The following is a 12008-nucleotide window of genomic DNA, read 5'->3' on the forward strand; positions in this document are numbered from 1 at the left end:
TTGTATGAAATCAATGCTTCTCTATATCTACTGGAAATAACCTTGCCTGAAGCACAGTAGAATCACATTCATGTTTCGTCAAAAAATTCCAGACCAGCTCTACTGCTGACTCACTGAACCAGGCTGGACAAGTCACTTCGTCTCTCTGTGTCTCGGTTTTCCTATCTGTAAAATAGGGGTGATGATGGTTAATAGAGCGGGTTGATTTTTTTTTTTTTTGCTCAGGAAGTTTACCTGCCAAAAATTCTCAAAACCCACATGTCGGTGGCAAAATGTCCATGCCATGAAAGATTTCAATTTCCTGCCAAGAAATGTTAAAACAAGTTGTGTTTCATGAGACATAAAATCTCAGGTTTTTTTTCTTTTCATTTTAATATTTCCAGCTCAACCCTTTTTGGATTGCTTGCTTGTTTTGTATTGGTTAGAGGTGGGAGGAAAAGAAGTTGGAAAAGAACAGAAGGGAAAAAAGATAGTGACAGTTTGTCATCTGGCTGGAGTTTGGTAGACATCATGGCAGAGGTGAGTTCTTTAGGAAGGATTTGAAAGCACGTAAAGGAGCAGATGTTCGGACTTTATCTGGGAGCTTTTCCTCATGCATAAGGAGAAACGAGAGACAGCAGAGAGGTATTAACTGGTCTATTGTTATTATTTGTATTACTATAGCTCCTAGAGCCCTAGTCTCAGACCAGGACCTCATTGTCTTAGGTGTTGTACAGGCTCCGTATGACAAAAAGACACTTACAATCTAGCCTGTAGATCATTGATTATGTGTACACTGGGCGGAAAATGATTCCAGGCTCGACTGTGCCTTACAGGACAAGTGGAAGCTCACCATCCAGCTGGAGCTCTCAGATGGAGGGACTTCTAAGGAAGCCCCCGGACTGCTACACTCTGAAGGGGGTGTATAGCATGCACACACCCCTGTGTCCGATGGGGATGGATCACCCTATTTCAGGTAACTAGCCTCAGGTAGTCTCCGCACTCAGGGGACTGTAAGGGCTGTCCTTGTGGCTGGTGCCTGCATGCTGGTACAAAGGGGAGAAGCTCCTTGTATCATTGCTCCCTTTATACACCCTGATCCTTTGCAGGTGGGCTGTAGCCTAGCTCTTAAGACACATGGCACCATCTAAACAGGATGGGGTATCCCATGTAATTCCATAAAATAAGAAAACCCTAATGTGGAGGAACCTAAGATATTTTAGGCTAGCCCCCCCCCCCCCCCGGGGTTGCATATGAAATTTCATGGGCATGCACATTTCTAAGTAAAGGCTCCACCTCTTTAGTCCTCACTCACCCTTATTGTTTTCAATAGGATTACTCATGCGAGTAACAACTGACTCCTGTGTGTAAGGCCTGGCCCCCCAAGACTGTAATAATCCCCTCCCCACCAGAAAGCAGTGTATAAGCAATCCTAGGTCACAGGAGCATGGTCCGTGCATGCGATTATTTAAAATAAATCTCTGGGGCTGAAATCTCTGTGCCCGCGTTGTGGTGGTGGGGTAAACAGAACTAATCTGGTTTTCTCTTCCCCCTCTCTGTCTATTTCTTTTCTCTGGCTTTTCTCCCCTGCCCCCAACACTGCCGCTGTCGTGTCAGGTAGTGGCAGTGTTGAGTACATGAACCCGGCGCTGAGCATTACAGCCCTTGTGTGTGTGTGTGTGGGGGGGGGGGGGCTGTGTGTTGGATCCTTCCTTTAAAACAGCAACAACAACGCAACCTACTACTGCTGCAAGTCTCCGGGAGAGAGAAAACCAGACCCGGCACGGAGAGAGGAAGCCACCAGCTCAAAGTGATCGGCTGAGACAACTCATCACCGCCCCTACCTCCTTTAAGGGAAAACAAATTAATAACAGTGCAGCCCACAAGAGAGCAAAAGGCAGCACCCAGCCCCTAGCCCCCGCGTGGACTCTCCGCCTGCCTCCCCAAAGCAGCGATCCGGCCGGGCAACAGGAGCAGGGACCCCCCCGCTTCTCTCCCCCCCCCCATTAACAAAATATCCTGCCCCCCCCCCCCCCGCACTTTTCCCTTACTCCGCTCCGGGACCCGAGCCGCCGAAGCAACCCGCGGAGCGCAGGGGGAGCCGTGGAGCAAGCCGCCAGCCGCAACCACCGAGGCAGCGCTGCAGCCCCGAGCAAACAGCCGCGATCAGCGAAACCTTTCCGCCCTGACCCCCCGACCCGCCCGCTCTGCGCGCCCGGGGGGCGGAAAACCCGCAGCCAGGAGCCGCGCCGTCCGCCCACCGAGCAGCATCCCTTTAAAACCAAGCAAAAAAAAGAAAAGCCAGGGGCGAGCGCGGGAGCAGCTCCATCCATTGCGGAGCCAGGATTTGATCCGGTGCATTGACCCCCCCCCCTTGCCTTTCTCTCCCCCTCCCCCCTTCTCCTTTTCATTTTTTTTTTTATTATTTCGGATCCGGCTCAAATGAGCCGGGACTGTGAATGTGATTGACTCCGGCTCGCCAGACGCCATTTTCCCCCCTGCTCGCTCTCTCCCTCTCTATTTATCTCTCTATCATCCCTCTCTCTATCCCCGCGCCTTCCCCCCCCCCCCGCCCAACCCCTCCCCCCGGCCCTGATCGCTCCCCCCGCCTCCCCCCGCCTCTGCGCGTGTTACACGCCCGTGTGCTCCCCGTATCTGACAGATGAGCACCGCCATGGCTTTGCCGCAGCACGAGCGAGAGCACCTTTGGGGGCTCCGGCGAGGGATCGGAACCGGGATCTAAAAAAGAGAAGAGACCCAGCCGCGGGTGGGGGAAGCCGAGAGACGAAGCCGAGAAGCCCCGCTCCGGCGTGGGGGGCTATGGGTTAGTAAACACCCGCCGCCGGGGAAATCTCGCTCCGGATTGCACGGGCGGGTTTGTTGTCTTTGGGCTGCATGCAAAAGTTAATGTCGGTCGCCTGCCTCTCACCCCCCTTGGTGACTTTGCAATGGCGCGGGAAGGTCTTTATTTGGGTGCATTTATATTCCGGGTGTAGGTGATTTCCTACCCCCCCCCCCGGAGCCCCTCTTTCGGCTGGGGTGGGTGCATTTTGGAGGAGTTTGTATAATGTGTTTCGTTCCCCCTCTCCTGCACGCCCACCTCCCTTCCCTAGTCTGTCTGAAGCCTTTCTGATGGTGGTGTGGGGTAGGTGGCAGGAGTGTGTGCGCGTGTGGGGGAGTTGGCAGATCTTCTCCCCCCCCCTTTGTAAATTGCCGGTTAAGTGGAGCTAGAGAGCAACATTATAACCTTGCTGGGGATTCCCCCCACCCTCCTTTCTTAGTGTACCCGAATTTTGTAATAGCTATAGATGGGATGGTGTCTCTCTCTGCGTGTTAAATCCAATACAGTTCACGTAAGGACTTAAAAGCCCTTGTGTGTTTGTGTTCGCTTCACACCAGCCCATTGAAAGGATCTGGGTTTATTTTGACATTGAAAAGGACACGCACTCCATAAAAGCGGCGATTTCCAGTAACAAACGTGTGTGTGTGTGTGTGTGTGTGCAGGAAGCCAGGGGGTGGGTAATTAACAACGCAGGATCTCCCCCCCCCACCCGTCGTGTTTGTTTCAGAAGTAACCGCGTTCTTAATAATACACCCCCCCTCCCCCGATTATTCCTCGCCACCTCCCTGAAATAAAACCAGGGCAAAACCGGAGTTAAAGCTTTTAGGGGCTGGGGCATGTAAAAAGCCAGATGATGGGGGTGGGGTGGGGGGGGGGAGGTTAGGAAAAGACGCTAGCTTGTAAAATCAGTCTGCAGATTAGAGCTGCTATTGTCAAATCAAGGCATGGTGACATTCACCCCTCGTTTCCCTCCCCAAGCAGCGCCCTGGTTTGAACTGGAGGTAGTGGACAAGTTCCCTTGCCTGGCAGTGGGAGATAAGACTTATTGAGCCTGAAGCTGGGCTGGTGCCCCCTCACGTTGTGATGATCGTGTGTGTGTGATGTACGTGGACATGTGTGTGCGTAGCATGACACACACGGAATAAACAGGCCACGACGGGACAGCCTGTGTGTGTGTATTTATGTCTAAAAAGGCAGTTGGGAGAAGGATTTCCGATTCGTTTCCGCTTCAAATAAACTGCACTGATAATCTCATGGTTGACGTCTAATGCTAAAAGGGCAATCTGCCGCGAGAAACTCTTCCCCTAAAGCAGCAGCTTCCCGGTACAAGCAATCGCGCCCCGCCGCCCCCAGCAGCCCCCCCCCCCCACACCCCTTCTAAAGTTCTCTGCGGCCGAACGTGGGACCCTGTCCGGGTGCATGGAAAGTCAAACTGGATTTGTGGGGGCCGAGGTGCTCCTGGCAAAGATCGCCCCGAAAAGGAACCTGCAAAGGGAACTGACACCGCTTGTCAGTTTCGGCTCCCGCAGCCAGCCCCCCCCCCCGGGATCTGGGACTGTGAGCGGCAGACATTGGATCTGCCCCCGGGACTGAACCCAGCCACCCAGCCCAAAGCTCCCCGTCCCCAGCTGGGCGCGAAGGCTTGATCCACTTGGCTCAAGCAGGGGCCAGGGAGCAGCCCCTGTCTTCAGTTCACGTCTAATTGACGCTGAGGGGGGTGTAGAAAGGGGATGAATGGGTTGGGGGGGGGGGGGGGGATGTGGCAGGGCGGGAGATGCCCTTGCAGGAGGAGAGAATTCAGATGCTGTCTTGAACAGGCTCCAGGTCAATTTCTCTCGTGGCGGCTGTGACAGTCCAGGGCAGGATCGCCCAGACACCTTTATCTCTCTGCCCTGATGCCTCGGGGATCGACTGCGTCTGTGCCGGCGTGTGTTTTTATATGTCTCTTAAGATAGCTGCTGACTGGGCTGCTCGCTCCGGAGTCGGAGTGCTCGCAGGCGGGTGGAGGAAGAGGGAGATGCGGCTGTGAAACGCAGACGGGGGCAAGGGCTAGATTTGAGCGCTGGAAAAGTTCGCATAAAAATCGATTCCGTGCGTGTGGCTGCTAGTTAACGCACCTCTCCCCCTGGTCTGTAAGGTTTTGCGGGTATCCGAGGCACAGTTGTGGCCGCGAGAGGCAATCCTGTAATCTGAGTTGAGCACTGGGAGGAGTAGGTGGCAAACAAATGTACTAGGGGGACACTCCAGGGGAAACAATATTTCTCTTTTTAATACTGCAGATGAAGGTGTTTCATTACCTACTAGGAGTAAACAAGCCAGTCGACTGAGTCAGCTTGAGTAGCAGAGGTTCTCCAGTAGTCTACCCAGGCTGCGACATGCCACTGGGTCAGCAGTGTATTGCCTTCTATGTACATCTGTCAAATTAAAAGTATGTTCTAGGCGAGTAAAATGTTGATCCTGCTGGTCCTCTGCTGTCAGGGGAAGTCATTTGATTCCTTTCTTATTGACAGGAGGATTTCAGGGGTAAAGAATTGCCGGCAAATCCAATCCCCTATTTAATATTATGGACCCAAATGGTAACAATTGATTAAACAGCCCCTGCAGACAGACGACTATGGCAGTAGAGAGAGAAGCATGGTTAAAAACAAGTTCTGCAAACAATGTAGTTGTACTTTAATCTCTGCTGTGATGGGAATGGTTATGTAAAGAGAGAAAAACACATAGGGATTGGAGATTGCTCTTCCGTCCACTCTTGGCTTTGACTTTTTTTCTTTAACTTCTCAGACCCAACATTTTAATTGAAACCAGAGATCTATTGAGAAGTAAGGGAGCCAAGAAAACCTCTGTTTTCTCTGCAACTTGGGCTGGGGAATAAATAATGTTTTGCTGATGTTATTTCAAGTTGCTTGAGCTCTTTGGCTCCTGCCAAAAAAAACCCAGCCTTGATTAACACATTATCATTTTAAGAGGATGAGCGATGTGAAATATGGTGAAATGGTGTGTTAGATTTGCGCAAAGCTATAAAGTGTAGTAGGTGCTGGCAACCAAAAGAAATAAAGGCTTTGATTATTAATAGTAACAGTTGAGCCATTTAGTTCTATTTGATGTTTATAGGGTTTCTTTGTTAAGGTCTGTTATTCAGTATAAGTTCAATTCAAACACTTAGAATGAACCTGATCCCAAATTAATCAAATTGGTATTTCCAATTAACTAAAAATAATACTGAGCATCTATTGACCATAAATTCTTTACAATGTAAGAACATCAATTTTGCCTTCATTTATTACTTAATCCCCTTTTATAGACTATCTCCTCCCTCCCTCTTAGCTCCTTTTCCCCTCCTCTGCCCTCCAGCCTCCCCCCTCTGCCCCCTCACACCTCTTAGGTATATATACCAGCCTACCAACAGGGCTTTTGTTTTTCATTACAAGATTTTGGCTAATCCCAATTCTAGTGACTTTTCTGCCCTCTCAGTAGGGCTCAATGGCTCATACTTAATCTTTCCCTTCTGTTTTCTTTCCCCTTTGGACAACACCCTCCAGGACTGAAAAACTATTGCCTTGTGCTTGGAGACTTTCAATTATGTTGCAGTTTTGACTCTTGACCCAACCAATAGCAAGAGATGCTATTGTCTAATGAATCACATAACACAGTTCTGGAGTCCAAAGGATTACTGTGGTGGAACTGATATATCTCCATTGATGAGTGATTATTATCAATATGCCCCGATGATCTCCCTCAGTTCCCCTTAGAATAACTACATGTCACCAGAGTTTAGCTGATCTTTGTAAGGAGAGGAGTTTCAAAGACTTTTGCATCTGAGTTTGTTTTGAAGGCAAGGCAAAAAGTTGCACAAAAGTGTGCTACATTTTAAAATCAATGATGTGCACCAGGGTAAAATAATAAGATTTTTTGCAGTGTGGCCTTTCTTTGTCTATACTGTATGCATGCACAATTATGGTGCATGCAAATCCAGCAGTTAGACACACACATGGAGAATAATGCAAATAGGTGCTCATGCAAAATCTCCACCCACACAGTTAAAGGCTAGGTGAAAGCCACCTGAAAATCTAGCCTGCAGTTTTACACATTGCTCACTAGGAACCTAGGGACTGTTAGTGTATCAGCATTCTCTGTCTGGAGACAATGAGTTAAAATAAATCTCAAATTGGAGTCTGGAAAAGTCCATCAATGGAATATCAGGTGTATGTGGATTAATGCATAAAGAGAACTTTTGGGGGCAAGCACCCACAATGCCTTGCTGCTGGCTTTCTAGTTCTAGTCTGTCACTTTCCACCTTAAAACGTCAACAGGTTGTTCTTCCCCTAAAATATCATGGAGGAAATACAATTACTCTTTTAGAAAGTTGCCATCTTATTTAGAGATGGTCCTAAGTCAGAACTCTGGAACCAGGTCTCTTAGCTTTGAGACACTGTCTGATCTGAAAGTGGATCCAGTTTTTATGGGTTGGGTCCATTCCCCAGTTTTATTCAGACACATGACCAAATTGCAGATGTGCATTGTTAACACAACTGCTCATAAGCCAGGCTCAAAGCTCTTCTTTTCTTTTTAAGAATGAACCTTTCGCTTGACATTGCTTGAAAAGTTTGTTGCATATTCTGACCTGCTTAGAAATCTACAGGATGCTGTGAAGAAGCAGAGCTCTCCAACATGCTGTCTGGATTCCGCAATATCATTTAATTGGACGTGGAGAACGAGGAAAGCAACAACATTAGTTAAGTTAGACAAAAGCCCGGGAACAATCCAACATGTCTTCCACAAGTTGCGGAAGTGTGGCAAAGAGTTGGGAGAAGGGGATTCTGTTTATCATCTAGAATGTGGGGAAAAGAGACCATTTCCCCTTTTGGATTGGCACTGGGTTTGTTTCGTATCCCAGGCCATCCAACCAGCGCAGGGGAGGATAGTGGTATAAACCACAAAAAAATAATTTGCCATTGCGGCAAGTTGTGGTAAAGTAATAGTTCGATGTTAAAACCAACCTGCTACTATTAATTTATTTATGATTTTGTTATCTTATATCTATATCAAATGGAGAGAGGCCTGAACTTCTGGGCCTCAATGAATTTAACAGACTTCTATAGAAATTAATCTGGAGTCTTATTAATTTGCTAGGGAATGAAATCTTTTCTGTATACTTTTTCCTATAGAATTCTGTAGCAGGAATGTAACAATATTCAATACCCAGGCTATAATGTTCCATTCAATTCTTTAGTGCTTTTCCATAAGGGATCAGAGAAGTTGTGAGGTTTAATTAAGTACATTTGATAAGTGCTTTGAGGTCCTCAGATGAATAAGGCTGTTTACATGCAAAGTATTATTGTGGGCACCTATTAGTCTTAACTGGTTTCAGTTATCAACCCGTGTTTGCATATGTAACTTTCACATATTGCATTGAACAATTTCAAGTGTTGTTTGGTTGATGGAGTTTTCTGAGGGATGGGGGAGGGAAAGGTTGAGCAAATTCCCTCCTGTTGTCAGTTGCCATGTAATTGATTCAGAAAAGGTGTGGGAGTAGGGGGAAATCACCTTTGCCTTTTGAATTATGTCTAACCTCACACTTTTAGACTGGACAACAGCTGGAATTTGAACAGATAAATTAGTAGGCCTGTAGTGCTTGTTGCAAACTTCTGCCTTTGCCTGGTGTGAGAGAAAAAAAGTTTTGAGTCACGAAAGTTATGGCCATTTGAAAATTGCATATCAAATATGCCCAATAGAAAACTTTGTCTGTTGATGTGCCCTTAGAGATGCACTGTGCAGAAGGGTTCAGCTGGATAAGTGGTAGCCTCTGAAAGCTTGCCTAATTTAAATGTTCATAACTTTTAGGACTACTGCACTGATTTTCTTCCAACTGAGTATGGCTAGCAGATCTCACTGGGTCCAAAAATGCAAGATAAGTTTGAAGAAAGTTGGTTTATTCTTAATCAGGGCCCTGCTGTGCTACTAATTAATACAATCTCACTTAATACCAGTGGATGTTTCAGTCAGCAATCTCTGGAACTATTTTCGTCCATATACATTTAGGGCCTAATAAAATACTTGCTGAGGTTAATGGGAGACTTTCTACCGATTTGGGGCTGGATTAGGCCATTTTAAGGGTACATTCTAGCAACTCTGTACCATATTTGTACTTGGGCTGCAGTATCAATGGACTATAGCCTGCCCCTGGCTAACTAGCAGCCTTGTAAGTTTTAAAGTGTGGCCGTAATGATAGTTGCAGGTTCTACTGTGCCTCAGCACATGGATAGTGTTAGTTACAGACCCGGGAATTTTTTTTAATTAAAAAAACTCAGGAAATTATATGCAAGAAAGGCAGTGATGCAACTGAAAGTTGGCACAGCTAAGCACACAAATGTCAGGAAATCTGCATATTAAAGATGAATGGATAATCATAGAATCATAGAATATCAGGGTTGGAAAGGACCTCAGGAGATCATCTAGTCCAACCCCCTGCTCAAAGCAGGACCAATCCCCAATTTTTGCTCCAGATCCCTAAATGGCCCCCTCAGGGATTGAACTCACATTCCTGGGTTTAGCAGGCCAATGCTCAAACCACTAACGTTGCCTTCGTGCAAGTATATTATCAAACTTCACTGAAGACAGTAGGATTACAGGGGAGTAACTGAGGGCAGCGCTTGGTCTTTAACTATGGTAATGCTGGGCCTGTGTCTCCCTTGCCTTCCTCCCCAATGGACACATGTGGAGATGCAATTCAACAAGGAAATAGCAGCTTTGAGGAGTCATGGTGCAGCGACTAGCTGAGTCCAAGCCCACCCAGCCCTTTAGGTCCGAGTTTGGGCGGCTAGTGCAAGCCACCGCTGGGCTGCAACGTCAGCACTGCTATTTTTACCGCACCAGCCCGAGTCTCTCTACCCCCACTAGGAATCACACTTCCGAGCTGTGACCTCCCAGTTCCAATGCACCAGCTCCTCTCCTCTCAACTCTAATCAATGACAATCAAAGGCCCTCTCTGCTCCAGCTCTTTAGAAGAGGATAACGAAAGGAAGCAAAACTAAACTACCGCCATCTACTTTCCAAATTAACACTTTCCTCTTGGTGTCCCAGCATATCTCAGACGCTCCTTGACACGGTAGACTCTTTGGTGCAAGGACAGTCCTTATATGTGTGTTGTACAGGACCAAATACTTTGGTCCTCCAAGGTATCCAGGTGCATAACTCTTGTTGAAATCAGTGGGCACTAAGTGCTTAAAGATCTTTGAGAATCTGGGTCATTGTCAGGGCTTTGAATAACAAAATAGTGTTTTGAATAACAAAAACACATTGTGATAAGCTCCCCTCAAAATCCAACCTTTCACAGGCATGATCTCATTTGAAATAAACAAAGTTTGGTCACATGAGACACTTTGGACAGCGTGTAGCCAAGGTGAAGGCCAGACACTGGATCGCAGTCTTCTTGTTGTGCATCCTTGTCAGGGGTGAAAGTAAGTTAGAGGACTTACCGGTACGCCGGAGTCCTGAGCAGGGGGCGTTGCCTCAACTGGAAGAGGCAGGGCCTTAAATCCCCAGGCCCTTTAATTTAAATCTTGATTTAAAGGGCCAGGGCTCCAGCTGTGATCCTGGTGACTGGAAGGCCGTAGCCCTTTAAATCACCCCCGAGCTACCAGCTGCAGAGGCGGCTGGGAGCCCCGGAGCTTGGGGGCGATTTAAAGGGCCCAGGGCTCCAGCTGCCACTACCGGAGCGGAGCCCCGGGCCCTTTAAAGCACTGAGGAGCCCTGGGGGCTCCCGTCTGCCACCGCTACCCCGGGGCTCTGGGCTCTGGCAGAGCTTTAAAGGGCCTGGGGCTCCGCTGTGGTAGCAGCTGCTGGAGCCCTGAGCCCTTTAAATCCCTGCCTGAGCCCTGCTGCCCGAGCCCTAGGGTAGCGGTGGCCGGGCTCCATCGGGGATTTAAAGGGCCCCGGGGCTCCAGCCGCCACTACCATCCCGGCCCTTTAAATGCCCGCCGGAGCCCACCACCGCTACCCCAGGGCTTTGGCAGCAGGGCTCCGGCGGGGATTTAAAGGGCGGGGGCGGTAGCGGTGGCTGGAGCTCCGTGGCTCTTTAAATCCCCGCCAAAGCCCCCACCCCAGGGCTCGGGCAGCAGGGCTCAGGCGGGGATTTAAACGGCTTGGGGCTCCAGCCGCCGCTACCGCCCCCGCCCTTTACATCTCCTCCAGAGCCCTGCTGCCGCTACCCGGGAGGGTAGCAGGGGCTGGAGCTCCGGGGCCCTTTAAATCCCCGCCAGAGCCCCGCCATCGCTACCCAGGGGCTCGGGCAGCAGGGCTCAGGCGGGGATTTAAAGGGCCCCGGGGCAGTAGCAGCGGCTGGAGCTCCAGGGTCCTTTAAATCCCCGCCAGAGCCCACCGCCGCTACTCCAGGGCTTTAAATTGCCCTCTCGGAAAGCCGGTCCTGGGACGTACCGGCTTACTTTCACCTCTGAGCCTTGTGCCGTCGCTTTGGGGTTGTGGCAAGGATACCTAGCCCAGTCATTGTGCATCCCCGATCAAATACACTTTTTTTTGCCCTGAAAGAGTGAGTGTTGGCCTCCCTGGCATTTGCATCGGAGGGAAAAGAAAAACCCACACAACCCCTTCTACCCTCCCTCTCAAAAAAAAAAAAAAAAGTGTGGCAGCAGCTATAAATAAAAACAAAGCCCTCCTTAATGATTTATGCAGAGAAATCATTTTCGGCAAGTTTCTGGGTGCAGCCGGGAATGTTTGATCAGAGAGAGAGAAAGAGATTAGAGTGTTACCACGTCTGTGCTAGAATCAGGCTACTGTGTTGGATGGCAGACTTCCAAGAGCCGGGTCAGACTAGGGAAGTTTGGTAAGACAGAACTGATGGAATTGCGTGGAGTTTGCTTTCCATAGTTGGCCTCCACTTCTATATCCTTATCCTAAATACCTATAAACTTTCCATTTGTAGTAGCTGTGAATACTTCCAGTACAGATTCCAAGGCCAGAAGAGACCATTGTGATCATCTAGGCTGAGCAGGTATCCAGAGTACCCTCCTCAGGTCAGGTTGCTGCTGTCCTCCAAATAGCTTTCTGCTGTTATTATAGAAATAGCTTGTTTCCTGTGGTGGCCCATACTATTATAGACTGCATTGGGCCTGGATCACGATGTCTGTTGCTATGGTGCGTTATACTCCGTGCAGCGCGGTCTAGGGGA

General features: G+C 48.8%; 1 protein-coding gene across 1 annotated transcript in view; it reads left to right on the forward strand.

Moving 5' to 3' along the window:
* Nucleotides 1-2624: 2624 nt before the first annotated feature.
* SETBP1 (SET binding protein 1) overlaps nt 2625-12008 on the forward strand; it is a 321007-nt gene continuing 311623 nt past the window's right edge. Inside the window, exon 1 of the mRNA XM_084628994.1 lies at nt 2625-2803. The gene's annotated coding sequence lies outside the window, so the exon portion shown is untranslated. The remainder of the gene's footprint in view (nt 2804-12008) is intronic.

The sequence above is a fragment of the Lepidochelys olivacea genome (assembly GCF_965140295.1).
Source record: "Lepidochelys olivacea isolate rLepOli2 genome assembly, chromosome: 5".
NCBI lineage: Eukaryota > Metazoa > Chordata > Testudines > Cheloniidae > Lepidochelys > Lepidochelys olivacea.